Source organism: Hyperoodon ampullatus (genome assembly GCF_949752795.1).
Source record: "Hyperoodon ampullatus genome assembly, chromosome: 1".
Lineage (NCBI taxonomy): Eukaryota > Metazoa > Chordata > Mammalia > Artiodactyla > Ziphiidae > Hyperoodon > Hyperoodon ampullatus.
Genome location: NC_136914.1, coordinates 77702581 through 77727405, shown reverse-complemented (window position 1 = coordinate 77727405; position 24825 = coordinate 77702581).

The following is a 24825-nucleotide window of genomic DNA, read 5'->3' as shown; positions in this document are numbered from 1 at the left end:
ACAGGTTGATTGTATTGGTATATGTCATGCTGGTATTAACTTTATCAGGGCTGCTGGATATGACAATGCAATCAGTGAACTGCCCAACTCTAGAAGACACAATTCTCATGAAGTCTGAGACATATATAGTGGCACCTGCTTCACAACATTAAATGTAGTTAGTATACACATATATATTTTCCAAGTTCTGTCTCCTGAGAGAGCCTAGAAGCAATGACATCCTAGGAGCAACGATCATACCCAACACCACCCAAATCTTGGTTTCTAACATGATTCTCAAATAACAGAAACCAGGCCTCCTTGGAGAAATGACTGATTCCAGGATGTGGGCAGGGAAGATACAAGAGGAACTTGGAGTAACTTGTAGTGCCAGAAAGTTAGGCAGTGCTCCAGTAAGAACAACAATCACTTTTATTAATGCGGGCATGTCAAAGGAGGCAACTGGAAGAGCTCTTAATGACCAAATCTAGGACAATTTGAGCAAAAAGTAAAGTGTTCAGATATAATTCAAAATCTAAAATAAATATCCATCTTGATATAAATTATTGAATAAATAAATAATTGGGTAAAAATGGACAAATATCCCATGTGAAAGAATCCCAATTTTTTTCTGTAGATACTACTCCCTTAAGGAGATAGAGCATAACTCCCCCTGAAGATAAACATGCTTTTCAAGCTTCTGGATTAGCAGCAAGGGAACAACAGCTCCATCATCTACCAAATGCTAAGCCATATAAGACTAAAAAGAAAATAAACTCAGAGCAGGAGCTACTTGCTGAAATGTAAGATTATATCTTCTCACATCCCTAACAAAAACTGTACCCACCCAAAATATCAACATCTTCACCATAACTGAGAAGTAGCTAAAGCTGGAATCTAGTGTGTGAACAACCAATTGTATTAAGGCCAGACCCTGCAGCTCAAGGCAAAATAAGATGGTATTTTTACTGTGATGTTTCACGTGGTGCAATTTGGGGTGGTTTGCCATTTGCCATGATTCACGCTTCATTGTCTACCATGGCAGTTAATGAAAGAAATGTCAAATGGGACAAAATAGTACTGCTACTATATAATCCAACCCGTATTTTGACTTGAACTTACAGTTTGTTAACCATATAAAATGCTCACCCTTAAAGTTCTGAAAGTCAATTCTAAGGGGATATTCAAAGTAGAGATTAGAAAATGAAAATACAATTTTATTTGTGTTATTTCACTGGAGTAAACACTACCATGACTGAAAGCACAAGGGGAAGTAGCAAGTCTTAGTTTTTTGCAAATCATGCTCAGCTCTGGGGGGCCATAAATGAAGTTATTTCAGTTCATGTTGACAAACCCAAATTTGAGAATTGCCCGTCTCCTTACAAATACAACAACAATTTGTATTCAGTCCCCAAAATGACTATCCATCATATTTCAAATTTCAGATTTTACTCAAATTTTAAGTAGTATCCAAAGCAATAGTATGCAAAGTGTAATTAGCATTATCCCCTGTGCTCTAACACTGACACCTTTCTTTGCTATTTTTTTTTAATTTTTAAGGGTCCAGAATTTATTTGATATGTATGTGGATTTATGTCTCCCAGTTTCTCTCTCTCACCATCTTCCATCTATTTTCTATTGTTCTCCCTCAAGTTCCTACACGTTTAGTATGAAATAGAAACCTCTATCTCCTCTGAACAAAGAGTGAGAGATTTGAGAAAAACTGTCAGGCAATGCAAGAAAATGACATCTAATCTTTTCCTAGCCATCCAATATGATCAGAAGCTAGAAATGTAGTGATTGTTCTAATGCACATCTAGTTTTGACTGCCATTCACTCATGAGATAGATATTGAAAGTGGACTTTGAAAAGATTAAGGTCATATAAGGGATATTTATTGAATTGTAATCAAGATGTCACAACATGCTAAAAACCAGGAAGGAAAAGAAAAACAACAAAGACCATATTAGCTAAGAAGGCTGCATATGCCAGAGAATATTATGCTCCAATCTTTGTGTTTCTTTGGTCCTGTGAATTTCTATTAGTGTGTTCTTTCTAAGTGCCAGTAGTTGCCAGAAAGTAGGAAATGCTTTAATCTGTATTTCTCACTACTAATAAATGATTTTCTTAAAACCTACTTTCTGACTCCATGCCCCTGCTTCCTGAGCATTACAATGCTATGAAAATGTAAGTGATCAGTTTTTTATTAGAGTTCTTCCAGTAGACTGTGATGTTTCAGCATATGAATTTCTTCCTTAATGAATGAGTCCTTTCATCTAAACGGAGAATGCTAACTCATGCCATATTTCTCTCTCATCCCAAATGGCATGTTAGGACTAAAGTGCTTATAGATTTAAGTTTCATTACCTGTTTACTACAAAACAGAAAACAGTCTTGGCATTGTTTTTGAAACATCAATGAAACAGAGAATAATGTAAGCATAAAAAATTGACTTTATTGAAGGTCTGTAGAAAAATTAAATGTATCCTTAATGAAATAGATGAATTAGAAAGTGTGACCATATGGCTTCGACACACCTGTGCTTACCAGCATGTGCATTTAAGGGGAAATGCCAATACTTCATAATAACTATTTTATAGGAGGGGGAAATATTCACCACGTGTGTATCAGGGAAAATACTATTATTTAAAGTGTCTTCTGTTTAGGAGAGGAAAAATATCTCTTTGGAATAGCTTTTCCTCTGGAAAAACAATTCTAGATTTAGAAAGCAATTCTTCTTGGCAAAAGCCGTGTGTTAAGCAATATTTAATATCCATTATATAGAAAAAATAACATTAAGGGTGTCTTAAAGCTTTGTAAATATAAGTAATTTCATATATGTGAGGCATAAATACAGGTGTCAGATTAATTCCAGGTTGTATGTCTCACTTTGGCTCCAGTTGTTCCCCACCTAACACCAACATGACTCCTACTTATGATGTAGAGATGTCATTTTCTACTGCCTTTCTTAACTATTCCCTTTTCCTTTATTTTACTATTGGTATCATTTCATTATATTAGTATTTTAGTTGAAGAGCTTGAAGAGAATTCAATCTCCATTATAATTTGGGGACTCCAATAAACCAAAACTAATTTCTAATTCCAAGCAATTAGCCAAGGATAGAAATTCTCCTTTTCAAACCTTGGGTAGTCTACATGAGGGCAATCAAATGTGTCAGTTGGAAATCTCACCTCATAGCTACTGAACAGATGGGTTTTAAGGATATATCCCCTTGAAGCATCCTGACAAGACTATCTAGTTTGGTTATGAAGAAAACAGTGTCCATGTCTGAGCACGCCTATATGCTTTTCTTCATGAATCCAAGGAAAGTTTTGAAATTCATCCAAATATTTGAAAAATCCATAATATTAAGAATCTTCTTTCATGTGTTTCTTTGATGAGTATCAAATTACCACAAATTTAGCAGTTTAAAGTAATACAAATTTGTTATCTCACAATTTCTGTGGTCAAGAGTTTAACACATTTAATCTAGATCCTCTCCTCAGGGTCTCACCAGGCTGAAATCAAGATGTCAGCTGACTTCCTCATCTGGAAGCTAATCCAGAAAAAGATTCACTTATAAGCTCCTCCAAATAGCTGGTGGAATTCATTTCCTTGTGGTGATAGGAGGTTCTGTGGTTTTGCTAGCTTGACAGGGCACACCTCACTCTAAGGCTTTCTTGGGTCCTTGCCATGGGACCTCCTCTACATCAGCAGCAGAGAACTCCCTCTCACCCTTCACATCTCTCTAACTTTCCCTTCTGTGACCAGATCTTTCTGCTTCTAAAAGGCCTGTGTGATTAGGTCAGGTCCACCAGTTAAAACACTGTATTAGTCAGGGTTCTCCAAAAAAATATATCCAATAGGATAGATAAATAGGTTGATAGATAGACATATAGATAATAAGGAATTGGCTCATGAGATTATGGAGGCTGAAAAGTCCTATGACCTGCCCTCAATAAGCTGGAGAGCCAGAGCTGGTGGTGTAATCCTAGCTGGTGTCAAAAGTCCTGAGAACCAGGGGAGCTGATGGTGCGAATTCAGCTCAAGGGCAGATTCTATCTGTCAGCTCAAACTGACAGAGAAAAAGCAAAATAGGGGTGAATTCTTCTTTCCTCAGCCTTTTTTTTTTTTTTTTCTGTACGTGGGTGTCTCACTGTTGTGGCCTTTCCTGTTGCAGAGCACAGGCTCTGGACATGCAGGCTCAGCAGCCATGGTTCACGGGCCCAGCCGCTCCACAGCATGTGGGATCTTCCCGGACCGGGGCACAAACCCGTGTCCCCTGCATCAGCAGGAGGACTCTCAACCACTGCGCCACCAGGGAAGCCCCTTCCTCAGCCTTTTTATTCTATTTGGGACTGGATGCTGCTCACCCACACTGAAGAGGGCAATCTAGTGAATCCACTGATTCAAATGCTAATTTCAAGGAGAAACACCCTCACAAGCACAACCAGAAATAATACTTAATCTGGGGATCCCTTGGCCCAGTCAAGTTGACACAAAAAAAAATAACCATCATAAGCTTCCCATCTTAAGGTCAACTATGTCATATAATATAACATAATAATGGAAGTACAATCCACCATACTCTTAGTTCCAGGGATTATACAAGGCAAGTATACCTGAAGTAAGAAATATTGGGGAATATCTTAGAATTCTACCTACAACATATGTGGGTCAATTATCTCTATGAAGGAGAGTTTAGTTTTAATACATTTGTATTACTTTACTTTATAGAAGAGGAACTCAAAAGAAACTAGAAACAAAAATTATATATTATAAAACTGACAAAGAAAGTAATCCCATAACACCAGTGCAACTTAAACAGCGTATCTCACTCAGCAAGTGTGCTCGTGCACACACACACACAGACACACACACACACTCTGAAGATATTAACAATGTTTAAAATTATTGTAGTCCAGTTTTATATTGATGTGGATTCTCTAAATATATCACCATAACAATGTAAAAACAGAAATGAAATAGATTCAACATATAACTATAGTTTTCATTGAAAAGTTATAATTTACTTTTTCCTAAATAAAAAGTTACTTTATTTCTAAGTAACTGTTAACAGGACAATATTTCATAATATTAAAAATCAGGGCTTTGGATTTCAGATCTATCTAGTTCAATTGCATCCAGACTGTGACTTAGGCCAAGTTTCATATCTTCTCAAAGACTAGCTCTACTCATATATAAATCTGAGACAACCAATTTATATTGAGAGCATTGAATCCTAACCACTAGACCACCAGGGAATAACCAAGTTATACTGATACATCAATAAATTAATGCATGTAAATCACTTAAGACAATTTTTATATTAACAGAATTCTAAGATGGTCCCTACCCATCTTGTATGATTCCCTGTCCTTGAGTGTGTGGGACCTCTTGAAATGATGATATCATTTCCTTATTATGTTAAATTACATGGCAAAGAGATTTTTCTGAAATAATCAAGGTATATGATATTCATGTCCCTGGACTCATGTCCCTAGGTTTCAACTCAATCTAATCAGTTGAGTTAATAAAGAAGGAAAATATCTGGGTGGACCTAAGTAGATCAGGTGGGGCCATAAGATCATGAGGGCCCTTTAATAATTCAGAGATATTCAAAGAGTAAGAGGGTCTATGGAGGGGACCAGGTGGCAAGGAGATTTAGTTGCCTTTAGGAACTGAGGATGGGTCCTGTTCTCAAGTGAGCAATCCAAGAAGTGAACAGCAGCCTCAGTTCTATAACCACAATGAGCTCCACTCTACCAACAAAGATGTGAGCATGAAAGAGGACTCCAAGCTCCAGAAAGGCACACAACCTGGCCAATACTTGCATCTCATCCTTTTAAGATTATGAGAATCCAATCACATATGCCTGGCCTTTTGACCTACAAAACTGTCAGTTAAAACACAGGTATGTTTTAAGCCAGTAATTTTGTAATTTGTTACACAACAATAGTAAACTAATACTGTTTAGCTCATATTATACATATAAAATTTGGATATTTTTATTATAACTATTGTCCTCTAAATTAATAATGGTACTCATAAAATTTTAGAAAACATAAAGATTACATTTTTTATGTCTCAGTCAAAATTATCCCCAAAATTACCTGTCATATATTTTACATGTTACTCACAGAGTAGGCAGAGCAATGATTGAAATATGTAACAAGATATGAAATTAATTCAGGACAGTTTTTTGGTTTAATTAGCTTCAAAGATTTTGGGGAGCTAAAGTGTCAGTTATTTTTAAAGTATGTTATGAAATTGTTAAAGAAGGAGGAGGATGAGGAGAAAAGAAAGAGGAGGACTAGGAGGAGAAGGAAAAGGAGAAGCTATCACCATTTCCAGAGCCACAGCCCCCTCCAGGGAAAGAAGAAATAAACCAGGGTACAGCGTACACTGAAAAAGCACAAAACAAAGGTGAGAAGTGGAATTATATAGCTTGAAAAGTTACTTTAGGATATGATGTTTGGGTATCTCCAATCAATAACCTGTTTAAAATCCTTCAAAGTTACCTCATAGAAAACTTTTGGTGTTCATGACAATTGCTCTTGGATGCCCTTCTATCTTCAGACTTTAGTGTCTTCCATGAAAGTTAAGCTCTGCACCAAAAGCCTTTTCTTGGTTACCTAAAAAAGCTATTCTTTCTCAAATAGCTGTGCCCCTTTAAAGCCTTTTTGTCTATCCTGAATGCATTAGAAACTCCTATTTATTTAAAATAAAAATCTCCAGCTCAACTGCTACATTTAGAAAAAAAAAATCTCTACAAATCCTAGAGATTGAATTACTATTATATATTTGATTTTAGGGCTCATCATATTAAATTGTAATTATTTATTACTTTATCTGTATCCCTCCCTTATAAGCATTCACCTTTGCACTTTTAATTGTTTATTAGTGTCTGACACATAAAGTCCTTAATAAATCTTTACTAATTTCATAATATGAATATTGAGACAATTTACCTGCCTGTTAAATCTCCAGGGCATGTTATGCTGTTGTAGACACTGTACAGAAAATTTCTCAAAGAAGTTCTTAGGTAAGCATAACTAAATGTTCTTCTACTTAAAATCTCATTCTCCCCAAGAGACAGGCAATATATATATACTGTTTTCTGATATTTTCCTTTTACACCAGTTCCAATGCAATACTAGTTCTGTCATCTACATAGAAACGAAGTTACTATTTTGCTTTAGATAGGAACACAAATTATCTAATTATCCCTGATATATTTTCCTACTATAAATTTAATGTTTATCTGAATCCCAGTTTTTTAGTTTCATTTCACCAAAGTATGAAGCAATTTATATCACATGGAAAAATGAGAAACTATACCAGGAAAGGCAAAAAGTGGCATCATGCAGTGGCTAACTGAGGCTCAAGTTACATAAAGACTCTATGTTATTGATGAAGGGCATGACTAAGTACCCCAAACAAGTTATTACTAACACCTAATATTTATATATTACCTTAAAACTTACACATGAGACTGTCATTGTCTCAGCAACTCAGAAAAAGGAGGCAAGATACCTGGGTTTGGGCTCCATGTCAGCCTCTGTTGCTTTAAGCCTTGGTGTTCTCATATATAATATGAAAGAACAGCTATAGTATTTTGATGACATTTTCCAGCTACAGACGTGTGAATCTAAAACTTCCTATATCTAGACACCTTCTAATGTCTCCAGGGCATTGTATACAAATAGCAAATTCACACCAGATTTTTTTTTCCTTTAGTTGCTTTTAGGTCAGTACCTCCTGTTCCCTCATTTTATCAAGTCTCACTCTTCCTAATTTATCAATCTTGACAACCCAGTCCCTCCTTTAGATGAACTAATCACCCCCATCCCTGTGGAGGCAGCATTGCCTCTGTTGGTGATACAGTTCCACTCTGGAACAACCCCTCACATTCTCCTATCTGAAGGTAAGACTTTATCTTCTGAGAGCCAGTCAGGCAAGAGGTGGTTAAATTGATCTATCTAGACAACATTTGCAGTGTCACCCCTGCTTTCAATTAGGAAGGAGTTAAGAACTTCAGTTAGTATATTGGTCCTCTATTTAATGCCTATCTATATCTTATCAGGTTAAAAGTTCTGCTGTACATTTTCAATTTGTAGGCTTCCAAAGTCCAAAATAGATACAGATGTAGAGATGGATAAATAACTGTGTAGTAACTGTCTTTATATCTTGTAGAAAATCTGTCCATAGCCCACTTCAGTTATTGAAGCCAGTTTTCAGAAGTGAGGAGGTAGATCCTTAATTTTGAGTTGATAATTAATTACTCAGTGAAAGCAATTAGCTAGAACAAGATTTATATGAACTTGTTCCTTTCAGGTAATGAAATACCAATTGTTTGTCAATCTATATACTTACATGAGATAGGTCATTTAGTTTAGTGCTCTGTACATAGTAGGTGTCTAAATGTTAGCTAATGATTAATTGTATATCAAAACCATCAGCAAGAGGAACATAGTTAATATGGCATATGCAAACGCTTGGAACTGTGTCTGAAAATCTACTGTTTGAGCAGTTGATTGATTTGTGCCTAATTCACAAATTTTAAAAGACCAGTTTGTTGCTTTGAGCTATTCACCAAAATTTATTTTCATGTAGAAAAGTTATTATTTGTGCTTAACACAGTCTGTCAAAAGAGACTTCACAAAACAAAAGCTATATTTATTGTGTTAGTTCATACTATGTTTATTCTTTCTAACGTCCACATATGGTATAATGAAATATATTTATCTAGAAAATAGAACAATGCAGTGATCTTTTAGGTCAAGTTTTGAACACTCAATGATAACAAAATTTTGTTTCCACGTCTATTCAGTCCTTTTACCAATCCTTATAATGATCCTTCAAAATAGGTTAGCAGAATAAAAATTGTTTCTATAATTATAGATATTTTCTCCCAAAAACCTAAAAATCATAAATTTTAGAACTGGAAGGGATTTTAGGAAACAATTAGGAGAGTTATACAGTTTTGTGTGTTTTAGTAGACAGTCATTGTTATGATTTAAAGAGTCACCAGGGAGTTTATATTAAAAAACAAAACAAGACAAAACCCTTGGTTCTTTTAATACAGTAATTAGAAGTTCAAAGTGAAGAAAAGAACAATTGGAAATCAGAGAAATAATCAATTTAGGTAACCCTGACAGGGGTCATCTTCTATACTGATTACTGTTGTACTTGAGGATATAGGTATTTTACAATATGTACTAGTCTGCTATGGCTAAAATAACAAAATACCACAGAGTGGCTTAAACAACAAAAATTTATTTTCTCACAATTCTGAAGGCTGTAAGTCCAAGATGAAGGGGCTTGCAGGGTTAGTTTGTCCTGAGGACTGTTTGGCTTGCAGACTACACCCTTCTCTCTGTGTCCTCACATGGCCTTTCCTTGGTGCACATGTGCTCATCTTTGGTGTCTCTCCCTCTTCCATAGGGACACCAGTCATACTGGATTAAAGCCCCACTCCAATTTTAATTTAGTCATTATAACTTACTCATTTTAACTTAATCACCTCTTTAAAGACCTGATCTCTAAATATGGTTACAGTCTAAGATACTGGGGTTCAGGACTTCAAAAAATGAATTTTGGGAGGACACAATTCAGCCCAAAACCAATGTATACTTAAGCTTTATGAATTGTATTTAGGTTAACATGCTAAATTTTGTATCTTCTGCATACTGTAGCATGCTGAAGGGGAACAGACACAGACCTAGGTAAAGGATGGAATGTCTTCTAAACCATACTAGCTTTGAGACTAGAGTATTTAATATCTCAGACCCTTGATTTTATCATAGATAAAGTAAACATATCACCTTTAAATATTGTTCAAGATAATTAAAGATCTAATAAAATACTTTGTCTAAAATTCTACTGAAGATTAAAAGCTGTACATAAACAGTCACTATTATCAGCTACTCCCCTTCTGATTGTCCCCCTTGTAAACTTCTTTTGGTTAAAAAAAAAATGTACCTTGGTTCTGAACTTTATATTTCTTTACTTTTTTTAATAGAATATTTTGGTTAAAAGTCACCTTCATGTTCAGCCCTTCCTTAATCACCTGGTTAATATATAATTAACACATAGATAAAATATGATAATCATCATGTTAATGATATTGAGTTTCTTTGCTTAAGGGTGCTAACTTCCGTATTTTATGTATAGTTATACTGATTAATTTAACCTCAATATACACCCATAGCTCTGAATATTCCTTAGTTGAAACAGATCTGAATCCAATTGTGTTGGAATTAGCCCCTTCATAAGTTTAACCATGGATTAACCTATAAGAAGTTTAATACAAACTTTAAAGTTGCTTTTTTCTGGATGACTCTTTAAAACCATCTATAAATCTAACACCTCATATACATATCGATGGGTTTGATAAACTGGTGTTACATTTGGGGGTTTATGCAGAATTAATGGTTTTAAAGTTTATGTTGTAATTAAAATAATGTGTTAAATAATTTGACAAGTCAGTAATGGAATAATATTTTTGAGCTTTCAAAAACAAAAGCACTTTTTTTCCCAAGGCACATAAAATTGTAAGCAGTTTGTTCTTTTGTCAGACCATGAACCACTAAAGCATCAAACTGTATGCCATTTTTCAATAGACTTTATTTTTTGGAATAAAGTTTTAAGTTCACAGCAAAATGGAGTGGAAAGTATAAAGAGCTCCCATATACGCTTTGCCTTCACACATGCACAGCCTCCCTAATTAACAACATACCCCACCAGAGTGGTGCATTTGTTACAATTAATGACCCTGCATTGTCACATCATTATCACTCAAAGTCCATAGTATACATTAGGGTTCACTTTTGGTGGTGCACATTTTATGGGTTTAGACAAATGTATAATGACATATATCCCCCTTTATACTATCATACAGAGTAGTTAAACTGCCTTAAAATCTGTGCTTCACCTATTCATCTCTCTCTCCCCACTACACTCTGACAAACACTGATCTTTCTACTGTCTCCATAGTTTTATCTTTTGTCATGTAGGTGGAAAAATACAGTATGTAGCCGTTTCAGAATGTCTTCTTTCACATAGTTATAAGCATTTATGGTTCCTTCATGCCTTTTCATGACTTGGTACACCCCTGTGTTTACATTAAAAAATATGATCAGTATATTTGAGAACTCACAAGACATATTTTGATGTTATTTTGCCTAGAATGTGGGGTTCAGAAGACTTTGGGAACCCATTGAAATTGTATCCAACAGTCTGTAGGATTATTTTGACACATTTTTTTTTTCTGTGATGAGGATTTATAGGTTTAACCAGTAGGATCCCACGCCCCAAACTAAACTAAGAACCAACAGTTTAGAGAATGAGTGATGACAATATTTTTTTTCTTGTAAGAAGCAGCAGTTTATAAAGGAAAGGGTAGAGATTGCAGGACAATTTTTGTTTCAAATTTTGGCTACATGGCTTTTTAAAAATGTGACTGCAAAAGTTACATTACCCCAGCCAGCTTCCTCATCTATGAAATTGAGGTAATGATCTTAATTCACAGGGGTTTTCTAAAGAACTTGACATGTACTTGGCATTCACTAAAATTTAGTCACATTCCTTCTTATGGAGGTACACACTTAGTTTGAATTAATACTAAATTATCATTCAAATATGGACTTATTGGTTAATTTGTGTCCTTGTTCAGAATCTTTGACCTTCAGTCTCTCAGAGATCATATTTTGATTTTGGGGTGGTGGATGATATTTGGGAGGCCCTAGTAACCATCTTAAGTCATAAAGATAGGAAATATGAGAGTTGGAAAGGTGAGACATTTTTATGATTTTATTTAGAATATTTTATTCAGTAATACTTATTTAAACAGAAAAACTACATTGCTTGTTTCTTTCCACTTTACTATTTAATAGTTTAATTTCATAATTCCATTACTATTATTTTAAGGTAATTCTTCCTGAGGCATTTCCCTATTACTCTGAATAATAAAGACTTGGCAAAAGATCAAATTTGTTTCTAGAAAATAAATAAATATTAAAATATGTTTTTTTCACAAATAAAAATTAACTTCTTAAAGGAGCTGTTGAACTGAAGTACCTGGGAACATTTGAGAAATCTCTACTGAGGAAAGAATAGTCCTTAGAGGTGATACTGAAATATGCAAACATTAGAAATAAAGAAACTTCCTATATTGGTACCTGATATTATAACTTTAGCTCATCAATTTCTTCCTTCTCCCTTTGCTCAAATGCAAAATGAAATATAAGAGATAGAAAATGGCAATAAACCCAAGAGTGACCCTTACCTGCATTCCCAGAGACAAAGTTCATATTACAGTTCACTCTTGTTGTTCATTCTGTGCATTTGGACAAATGTATAATGGCGTGTATCCATCATTATAGTATCATATGATGTAGTTCAGCTGCTCTAAAAATCCTCTGTGCTCTGCCTGTGCATCCCTTACCCCAAACCCTGGCAACCACTGATCTTTTTACAGTCTCCATAGTTTTGACTCTTCCTGAATGTCATATAGTTGAAATTATACGGTATGTAGATTTTTCTATGTGGTATATAGATTTTGGCATTTAAACTTCTTCCATGTCTTTTTATGGTGTGATAGCTCATTTCATTTTTTAGCACTGAATAATCTTCCATTGTCTGAGTGTACTACAGTTTATTTATCCATTCAGCTACCAAGGAACATCTTGGTTGCTTCCAAGTTTTGGCAATTATGAACAAAGGTATTATAAACATTCATGTGCAGGTTTTTGTGTGAATATACGTTTTCAAATGTTCCTCTTTGTAATGGCTGGTTTAAACATTTTTACTGCATTAGTTTTCACTGGTTAGTTTTTATGTAGTTAGTTTTCAACAATACAACTAAGGTATGGAGACCTATGATTTGTAAGTGTATGGATGTGTGTGTATGTGTCCTGCTTGGAGTTTGCTGAGTTTCTGAGAACAATTATTTACATTTGTTCATTATAAACATTTATGATAAATTTTGGGCCATTATGTAATCAAATTATTTTCTCCTCCGATTTCTTAACTTTTTGTGAGTCCAATTACATTTACATTAGATTGATTGATATTCCATCAGGACAGTGAATCTTTTTAAATTTTTTTTTGTCTTTTCTCTCTCTCTACAACATTTTAAAGGGTCTACTTTTCTGTTTTCAAATATGCTACCCTTATTTTTTGCTGATATAGCCTTCCAGTGAATTTTTAAATTTCAGATATCATGTTTTTATTTCTAGACTACATTTTGTTCTTCTTTATAGTTGCAATGTTTTTTTCCCCCAGAGGTTCGCCAAATATTTGCTCACTATGTCCACCTTTGCATTTAAATCTGTATTACTAAGTTTCTATCACAATGTAACAAATTATTGCAAATTTAACAGCTTAAAATAGCACACACATAGAAACAAAGCTATGGAGACAGTAAAGAGATCAGTGGTAGCTAGGGTGTGGGGGAGAGGGATAAATAGGGGAAGCCACAGAGGATTTTTAGGGCAATGAAAATTCTCTGTATGATACTGTAATGATGGACACATGTCATTATATATTTGTCCAAACCCATAGAACTTACAAAACCAAAAGTGAACTGTAATGTAAACTATGGACTTTGGGTGATAATGATGTATCAATGTGTATGTATAATGTTCATCAATTAAAACAAATGTAGAGAGACCCTCTGGTAGGGGGTAATGGTAATGAGAGAGGTTAAGCATGTGTGGGGGTAGAACATTTATAGAAAATCTCTGTACCTTCCTTTCAATTTTGCTGTGAATCTAAAACTGCTCTAAAAAATAAAATCTATTAAAAACAACAATGACAAAGGAACACACTCAAAATACACAGTTTCCATGCATCAGGTGTTTGGGCACTGCTAGCCGGATCCTCCCTCCTCAGGGAGGAGGCTGTAGTTAAGGAGTTAGCTAGGCTGTATTATCATCTGGAGACTTGCCTGCAGTTAGTAATTTCTTTCAAGCTCATTCAGGTTGTTTGCAAAATTCACTTCCCTGAGATATATGGTTGAGATGCCCTGGATTCTTACTAAATTTCAACTGGAGGACACAATCAGTACTTGAGATGTCTACAGTTTCCTAACATGCATTATTCTTATAGGCAGTTTATAGCATAGATGTTTTCTTATTCAAGTCCAGAAGGACATTCACTCTCTGGAAGACTTTAGCCATCTTTTAAAAGATTCATTTCATTACATTAGGCCCACACAGGATGCTCTCCCTTATGATTAATTCAAAGTCAAACTGTTGAAGGATCCTAACAGCATGTGCAGAATTCCTTCGCTCTGCCATATAGCATAACCTAGACATGGGAGTAACATTCATCATATTCACAGATATCACCAACTCAGGGGGTTGGATTATGTAGGGTTATAAACCAGTGGGTACAAATCTACCTGCAAATTGTACCTACCAGAACATTTTTGACATTTACAATAGCCTTGTGGAAGTTCTGATCTGTTGTCATTGGTGTCAATATTGGGTCTGTTTCCATTAATTCTGGCTTTAAATTATGTCATTTTTCCTCCTTCACATATCTATTGATTCTTTACTGTGTACTGACAAGTTATGCTACAACATTGAGTTTTTGTGCCTTTTTTTTTTGAAAGACTGTCAATTTTCATCTGGCAAACAAGTTAATTTGATGGCTGATCAGCTTGATATTGTCTAGCTTTGTTTTTAGAATTTTTTTATGGGGAATTTACAGTAGACCTTAATCTAAGGTTAGAGTTATACTACTTATAAATTATGATGTTCTTGAGGTCCCAGCTGATTTTCTGATGGGTTCAGTAAGGTATCTCCACTCTGACTAGTTGGATCACCAACATTTCTCAGAATTAGGCAACATTCAGGATCATCATTTAGCTCACAACCTGCTAGCATCTGCTCTCTGGTAGGCCTTGCAAAATCTCATCCTGTGCATGCATAGAATATTATTTGCTCAAATATTCTACGCTGATATCTGGATATACTTTTATGTGTAATTCTTTCTATTTGATATTTTCTTCACAAATTCCAGCTGCCCCATCATTCCAGATTTCCAATTTTGGATTCCTGTCTAGAAAGTGGGTTGTTCTGTGTTTCATCTGAAATCCCCAGGGCCTTGATTTGGAGAGTTTATCAAGTGAATACAGAATTCATATTCTGTTTGTCTTTCCATAAGAATCCTTAAAAATAACAGTTTTAAAATTTCAATTGTCCAGTGCCTGAAAAGAGATATTTCACATGTTTTATCCAGTTTTTTAGTTGTTTATGGCATACTGGCATATTTGATACTTATTCCTCCACAAGTAGAAATTTAGTACATATTCATAAATGACCATATAAATAAGCAGACAATATAGCCTATTGAAAGTGTTCAGGGAGAAATTAGTTCCTTCTTAATGTAAGGAGTTTTAAAGATATGAAAAAGATAAAATTTTAACAAATAAATAATTCAAGTGTTAAAATTGAAGTACTTACTGATTTGCTGCATGAGAGAATTGTGGAAGAGAAAAAGCCATATTATTTCAGGCTTTCTGGAATTATTAATGAAGTGCTTCTAAATAAAGTAGGAACTATTAAAAAAAGAGATAATATTAGATGTAAGGTAGAAGATTTAAAGATCAGAGACAAAAAGGGTAGGAAAGAATAAATATGGATAACCAAAAATGAAAATTTAGAGAATCTGAGATAAATAACTTGAATCATAACATGATCAGTTTCCTCACTAAATACATACATGCAAAAATTGACAGTGGTTCCTCATGTCTTGGAAAAGCTCATGGATCCATTCAGTGTTTTCCAATGTCTTCCTACAATTCTATTTTTACATTTTTCTAGGTTTTTAAACACTTTTGTCAAATATATTAGTCTCATAACAACTAGTACTTTGTAGTTAGAAGTGAAAATCTCTGTAACACTGATTTTTAATATTTATTCTTCTATCAATTTGTCAGTCTTACTCAAAACATATCTTCATGCCTGAGAACAATAAAGACCTAAAATATAAGCACTCAAAAAGACTGAAATAAAGAAAAAAAGATGAAACATGTGAACAGTAACAGAAAAGAATCGGTGTAGCTGTACTAACACAAAAGAAAGAAATTACTAAAAACATGAAGGGATATATAGTAAGAAAATGGTTAAACTCTGTTCAATATGGTAAAGATAGAATTTTTTGTTTATTGATTTGTAGATTCAATGTAAATTTGGCCAAAGCCAACACGGTGTGTGTGTGTGTGTGTGTGTGTGTGTGTGTGTGTGTAATTGAGAAGCTGATTTTAAAGTATGCTTGAAAATCAATAACCACAGATAATTTTAAATAAGAAAAACAGATCTGGAGGGCTTACAGGGACACACTTCAAGAATTATTATAAAGTTATAGTAATGAAACCAGAATGGAACTGATACAAAGACAGTCATATATGAATGAAAGAGATTAGATATTCAAAAAAACTAACACACATATGATGTCACTTGATTAGTAAAAAAGGATGGACTTCCTTGGTGGCACAGTGGTTAAGAATCTGCCTGCCAAAGCAGGGGAGATGGGTCTGATCCCTGGTACAGGAAGATCCCACAGGCCATGGAGGAACAAAGCCTGTGTGCAACAACTACTGAGCCTGAGCTCCAGAGCCCATAAGCCATAACTACTGAGCCCTCAGGCCAAAACTATTGAAGCCCGTGTACCCTAGAGCATGGGTGCCATAATTACTGAGCCCACATGCTGCAACTACTGAAGCCCACACACCTAAAGCCTGTGCTTTGCAACAAGAGAAGCCACCAAAATGAGAAGCCTGTGCACTGCAACAAAGGGTAGCACCCGCTAGCCACAACTAGAGAAAGCCCACGCACAACAATGAAGATGTAACACAGCCAAAAATAAATAAATAAATATTAAAGATTTTTAAAAATTAAAAAGTGTCACTGGAGGACCTTCAAGATGGCAGAGGAGTAAGACGCAGAGATCACCTTCCTCCCCACAAATACATCAAAAATACGTCTACATGTGGAACAACTCCTAAAGAACACCCACTGAATGCTAGTAGAAGACCTCAGACTTCCCAGAAGGCAAGGAAGTACCCACGTACCTGGGTAGGGCAAAAGAAAAAAGAAACAACAGAGACAAAAGAATAGGGACAGGACCTGCATCTCTGGGAGGGAGCTGTGAAGGAGGAAATGTTTCCACACACTAGGAAGCCCCTTCACTGGGAGAGACGGGGGATGGGCAGGGGTGGGGAGCTGCAGAGCCACGGAGGAGAGAGCAGCAACAGGGTTGCAGAGGGCAAAGTGGAGAGATTCCCACACAGAGGAACAGTGCTGACCAGCACTAACAGCCTGAGAGGCTTGTATGCACACCTGCCGGGGTGGGTGAGGGCTGGGAGCTAGGGCTTGGTCAAGAGTGGTCAGATCCCACGGAGAGGACTGGGGTTGGCTGCGTGAACACAGCCTGAAGGGGGCTAGTGCACCACAGCTAGCCAGGGGGGAGTACAGGAAAAAGTCTGGAACTGCCTAAGACTCAAGAAACCATTTATCAGGGTGCACAAGGAGAGGGGATTCAGAGCACTGCGTAAATAAGTTTCAGAGACAGGTGTGAGGTGCGGGTATCAGAGACAGGCATGAAACGCTAAGGCTGCTGCTGGAGACACCAAGAATCCTGTGTGTAAGCACTGGTAACTATCCACAACTCCCCTCCCGGGAGCCTGTGCAGCCTGCCACTGCCAGGATCCTGTGATCCAGGGAAAATTTCCATGGGAGAACAAACACCATGCCTCAGGCTATTGCAATGTCATGCTGGTCTCTCCCACCGCAGGCTGGCCCTGCATTCTGTACCCCTCCCTACCCCCAGCCTGAGTGAGCCAGAGCCCCCTAATCAGCCTCTCCTTTAACCCCCTCCTGCCTGGGTGAAGAACAGATGCCAGAGGATGACCTACATGCAGAGGTGGAGCCAAATCCAAAACTGAACACCAGGAGCTGTGTGAACAAAGAAGAGAAAGGGAAATTTCTCCATGCAGCCTCAAAAGCAGTGGATTAAATCTCTACAATCAACTTGGTGTACCCTGCATCTGTAGAATAACTGAATAGACAATGAATCATCCCAAAACTGAGGCGGTGGACTTTGGGAGCAAATGTAGAGTTGGGGTTTGCAGTACACGACTGACTAGTTTCTGATTTATATGGTTATCTTAGTTTAATTTTTAGTGCCTGTTATCACTGGTGGATTTGTTTATCGGTTTGGTTGCTCTCTTCTTTTTTTTTACTTTTTGTATTTTAAAAATATTTTTAAAATTTTTTATTTTAATAACTTTATTTTTTCTTTCTTTTTTTCTACCTTTTCTTCTGAGCCATGTGGCTGACAGGATCTTGGTGCTCCAGCCAGCTATCAGGCATGAGCCTTTGAGGTGGGAGAGCCAAGTTCAGGATATTGGTCCACCAGAGACTTCCTGGCTCCACATAATATCAATCGACAAGAGCTCTCCCAGAGATCTCCATCTCAATGCTAAGACCCAGCTCACTCAATGACCAGCAAGCTCCAGTGCTGGACACCCCATGCCAAATAACTGGCAAGACAGAAACACACCCCATTAGCAGAGAGGAGGCCTAAAATCATACTAAGTTCACAGACACCCCCAAAAAAAAACACCAGACACAGTCCTGCCCACAAGAAAGACAAGATCCAGCCTCATCCACCAGAACACAGGCACCAGTCCCCTCCACCAGGAAGCCGACACAACCCAATGAACCAAATTTAACCATTGCGGGCAGACAAAAAAAAAAAAAAAAAAAAAACGGGAACTATGAACCAGCAGCCTGCAAAGAGGAGACCCAAAAAACAGTAAATAAAGCAAAATGGGAAGACAGAGAAATACACAGCAGATGAAGGAGCAAGGTAAAAACCAACTGACCAAAAAATGAAGAGGTAATAGGCAGTCTATCTGAAAATGAATTCACAGTAATGAGAGTAAAGATGATCCAAAATCTTGGAAAGAGATTGGAGAATATACAAGAAATATTTAACAAGGACCTAGAAGAACTAAAGAGCAAATATACAGTGAAGAACAAAATAAATGAAATTAAAAATTCTCTAGAAGGAATTAATAGCAGAATAACTGAGACAGAAGAATGGATAAGTTACCTGGAAGACAAAAGAGTAGAAATAATTACCACAGAGCAGAATAAAGAAAAAAGAATGAAAAGAAATGAGGACAGTCTCAGAGACCTCTGGGACAACATTAAATGCACCAACATTCAAATTATAGGGGTCACAAAAGATGTAAAGAAAAAGAAAGGGACTGAGAAAATATTTGAAGAGATTATAGTTTCAAACTTCCTTAATATGGGAAAGGAAATGATGAAGTCTATGAAGCGCAGAGAGTCCCATACAGGATAAATCCAAGGAGAAACACACCAAAGCATTATTAATCAAAATATCAAAAATTAAATACAAAGAAAAAATATTAAAAGCAGCATGGGAAAGCAAAAAAATAACATACAAGGGAACCCCCATAAGGTTAACAGCTGACCTTTCAGTAGAACCTCTGCAACTTAGAAGGGAGAGGTGGGACATATTTAAAGTGATGAAAGGGAAAAAATTACAATCAAGATTACTATAACCAGCAAGGATGTCATTCAGATTCAACGGAGAAATTAAAACTTTTACAGACAAGCAAAAATTAGGAGAAATCAGCACTATTAAACCAGCTTTACAACAAAAGCTAAAGGAACTTCTCTAGGCAGGAATCACAAGAGAAGGAAAAGACCTACAAAATCAAACTGAAAACAATCAAGAAAATGGTAACAGGAACATACATATAGATAATTACCTTAAATGTAAATGGTTTAAATGCTCCAACCAAAAGACAAAGATTGACTGAATGGAAACAAAAACAAGACCTGTATATATGCTGCCTACAAGAGACCCACTTCAGACCTAGGGACACATACAGACTGAAAGTGAGTGGATGGAAAAAGATATTCCATGCAAATGGAAATCAAAATAAAGCTGGAGTAGCAATTCTTATATAAGAAAAAATAAACTTTAAAGACTATTACAAGAGACAAAGAAGGACACTACATAATGATTAAGGGATCAATCAAAGAAGGAGATATAACAATTGTAAATATTTATCACCCAACATAGGAGCACCTCAATATATAAGGCAAATGCTAGCAGCTATAAAAGGGGAGATTGACAGTAACACAACCATAGTAGGGGAATTTAACACCCCACTTTCACCAAAGGACAGATATCCAAAATGAAAATAAATAAGGAAACACAAGCTGTAAATGATAAATAAAACATGATGGACTTACTTGATATTTATAGGACATTCCATCCAAAAACAACAGAATACACTTTCTTCTCAAGTGCTCATGGAACATTCTCCAGGATAATTCATAACTTGGGTCACAAATCAAGCCTTAGTAAATTTAAGAAAATTGAAATTCTATCAAGTATCTTTTCTGACAGCAATGCTATGAGACTAGATATAAATTACAGGGAAAAAATGTAAAAATTGAAAACACATGTAGGCTAAACAAGACCCTACTAAATAACCATGAGATCCCTGAAGAAAACAAAGAGGAAACCACAAAATACCTAGAAACAAATGACAATGAAAACACGATGGCCCAAAACCTATGGGATGCAGCAAAAGCAGTTCTAAGAGGGAAGTTAATAGCAGTACAATCATACTTCAAGAAACAAGAAAAATCTCAAATAAACAGCCTAACTTTACACCTAAAGTAATTAGAGAAAGAAGAACAGAAAAAAACCAAAGTTAGCAGAAGGAAAGACATCATAAAATCAGATCAGAAATAAATGAAAAAGAAATGAAGGAAACGATAGTAAAGATCAATAAAACTAAAAGCTGTTTCTTTGAGAAGATAAAAAAAAAAAATTGATAAACCATTAGCCAGACTCATGAATAGAAAAAGGCAGAAGACTCAGATGAAAAGAATTAGAAATGAAAAAGGAGCAGTAACAACTGAGACTGCAGAAATACAAAGGATCATGAGAGAATACTATAAGCAACTGTATGCCAAAAATGGACAACCTTGAAGAAATGGACAACTTCTTAGAAAAACACAAGCTTCTGAGACTGAACCAGGAAGAAATAGAAAATATGAACAGACCAATCACAAGCAGTGAAATTGAAACTGTGATTAAAAATCTTCCAACAGACAAAAGCCCAGGACCAGATGGCTTCACAGATGAATTCTATCAAACATTTAGAGAAGAGCTAACACCTTTCCTTCTCAAACTCTTCCAAAATATAGCAGAGGGAGGAACACTCCCATACTCATTCTACAAGGCCACCACTACCCTGATACCAAAACCAGAAAAATATGTTACAAAAAAGAAAACTACAGGCCAATATCACTGATGAACATAGATGCAAAAATTCTCAACAATATACTAGCAAAGAGAATCCAGCAGCACATTAAAAGGATCATACACCATGATCAAGTGGGTTTTATCCCAGGAATGCAAGCATTCTTTAATATATGCAAATCAATCAATATGATACACCATATTAACAAACTGAAGGATAAAAACCATACGATAATCTCAATAGATGCAGAAAAAGCTTCTGACAAAATTCAAAGCCCATTTATGATAAAAACTCTCCAGAAAGTAGGCATAGAGGGAACTTACCTCAACATAATAAAGGCCATATATGACAAACCCACAGCCAACATCATTCTCAATGGTGAAAAACTGAAAACATTTCCACTAAGATCAGGAAAAAAACAAGGATGTCCACTCTCACCACTATTATTCAACGTAGTTTTGGAAGTTTTAGCCACAGCAATCAGAGAAGGAAAATAAATAAATGGAATCCAAATCAGAAAAGAAGAAGTAAAACTGTCACTCTTTGCACATGACATGATACTATACATAGAGAATCCTAAAGATGCTACCAGAAAACTACTAGAGCTTATTAATTAATTTGTTAAAGTAGCAGGATACAAAATTAATGCACAGAAATCTCTTGCATTCCTATACACTAGTGATGAAAATTCTGAAAGAGAAATTAAGGAAATACTCCCATTTACCATTGCAGCAAAGAGAAGAATATACCTAGGAATAAACCTGCCAAAGGAGACAAAAGACCTGTGTGCAGAGAACTGTAAGACACTGATGAAAGGAATCAAAGATGACACAAACAGATGAAGAGATGTACCATGTTCTTGGATTGGAAGAATCAACATTGTGAAAATGACTATACTACCCAAGGCAATCTACAGATTCAATGCAATCCCTATGAAACTAACAATGGCATTTTTCACAGAAATAGAACAAGAAATTTCACAATTTGTTTGGAAATACAAAAGACCCCAAATAGCCAAAGCATCTTGAGAAAGTAAAATGGAGCTGGAGGAATCATGCTCTTTGACTTGAGACTATACTACAAAGTTACAGTAATCAAGACAGTATGGTACTGGCACAAAAACAGAAATATAGATCAATGGAACAGGATACAAAGCCCACACATAAACCCACACACATATCATCATCTTATCTTTGATAAAGGAGACAAGAATATTCAATTGAGAAAAGGCAACCTCTTCAATAAGTGGTGCTGGGAAAACTGGACAGCTACATGTAAAAGAATGAAATTTGAGCATTTCCTAACACCATACACAGAAATCAACTCAAAATGGATTAAGACCTAAATTTCAGGCCAGACACTATAAAGCTCTTAGAGGAAAACATAGGCAGAACACTCTAGGACATAAATCACAGCAAGATCCTTTTTGACTCACCTTCTAGAGAAATGGAGATAAGAACAAAAATATACAAATGGGACCTAATGAAACTTAAAAGCTTTTGCACAGCAAAGGAAACCATAAACAAGATGAAAAGACAGCCTTCAGAATGGAAGAAAATATTTGCAAATGAAGCAATTGACAAAGGATTATCTCCACAATTTACAAGCAGCTCATGCAGCTCAATATCAAAAAACAAACAACCCAATAAAAAAATGGTCAGAAGACCTAAATAGACATTTCTCCAAAGAAGATATAGAGAGTGCAACAAACTCATGAAAGGATGCTGAACATCACTAATCATTAGAGAAATGCAAGTCAAAACTACAATGAGGTATCACCTCACACCAGTCAGAATGGCCATCATCAAAAAATCTACAAACAATAAATGCTGGAGAGGGTGTGGAGAAAAGGAAACCCTCTTGCACTGTTGGTGGGAATATAAATTGACACAGACACTATGGAGAACAGTATGGAGGTTCCTTAAGAAACTAAAAATAGGACTACCATATGACCCATCAATCCCACTACTGGGCATATACCCTGAGAAAACCATAACTCAAAAAGAGTCATTTACCACAATATTCATTGCAGCACTATTTACAATAGCCAGGACATGAAAGCCACCTAAGTGTCTATCGACAGATGAATGGATAAAGAAGTTGTGGTACATATATTCAACGGAATATTACTCAGCTATAAAAAGAAATGAAATTGAGTTATTGATAGGGAGGTGGATGGACCTGGAGTCTGTCATACAGAGTGAAGTAAGTGAGAAAGAGAAAAACAATGTACTGTATGCTAACACATATATATGAAATCCAAAAAAAAAAAAAAAGTTCTAAAGAACGTAGGGGCAGGACAGGAATAAAGACACAGACATAGAGAATGCACCTGAGGACACGGGGTGGGGGAATGGTAAGCTGAGACGAAGTGAGAGAGTGGCATGTACATATATACACTACCAAATGTAAAACAGATAGCTAGTGGGAAGCCACCGCATAGCACAGTGAGATCAGCTCGGTCCTCTGTGACCCATAGTGGGGGGGGATAGGGAGGGTGGGAGGGAGATGCAAGAGAGAGGGGATATGGAGATATATGTATACGTATAGCTGATTCACTTTGTTATACAGCAGCAACTAACACAACGATGTAAAGCAATTATAACTAAATTAATATGTTTAGAAAAAGATCACTGAAATATTGATATAGATTGTATTCTAATGAATAGTTTTATATTTATTTATTGTTATTTAAATAAACCTATACTTTACCCCATACTGTATATGCACAAAATTATATTCCTGATGGATCGTAACAAAAACTTCTAGAGGGAAGAATATCTTCATGACTTTGGTTAGACAATTCTAGTTAAATTTGATAGACAAAGAACTATTTACAAAAAAAGGTGGCTACCTTGTACTTCCTTAAGCAAATAAAAAGGCACCATTTATAGAATAAAAAGGAAGCTATAATGTAGGATGATAGTTTCAATACATATATCAAACAAATGATTCATATACAAATATTTTAAAAGGCAATTCATGATTGACCAATAAGTTGAATAGGCAATAAATGAAAGGTGATATTTACTTCTTTTTTCACCAAGGTAAAAGTAAGCTAAAACATCAGTGAGCTACAAGATGACTCATTGAGACCACCTGATGACTAAAATGAAAAAAAGACTGACAGGCACTGTCAAAAGGGTATAGTAGTTATAACTTTGGTACACTACGTGTGGGAATATCACTTTAAGGTCCTCTGGATATAATTTACTAGAGTTAAACTGAAGATTCCTATGACCCAACATTATGACTCCTAAGGATAAAACCAGCAGAAACGTACACATATAATCGTCCAAAACTCTTAGGTACATATGCAGTGGAAATTAGTACAATATTCACCATATGGACAAGAAGCTGATAGAAAGTACATAACAATAGTGAAAACAACTCAAGTGTATGTCCATCAAAAGTAGAAGAAATAAATGTATTGTGTGTGGAATAGTAACACAATGGAACAATATCAAAAAAGAGCTACTAGTATACAAAAGAGCATGGGTAAGTTTTATAGATAAAT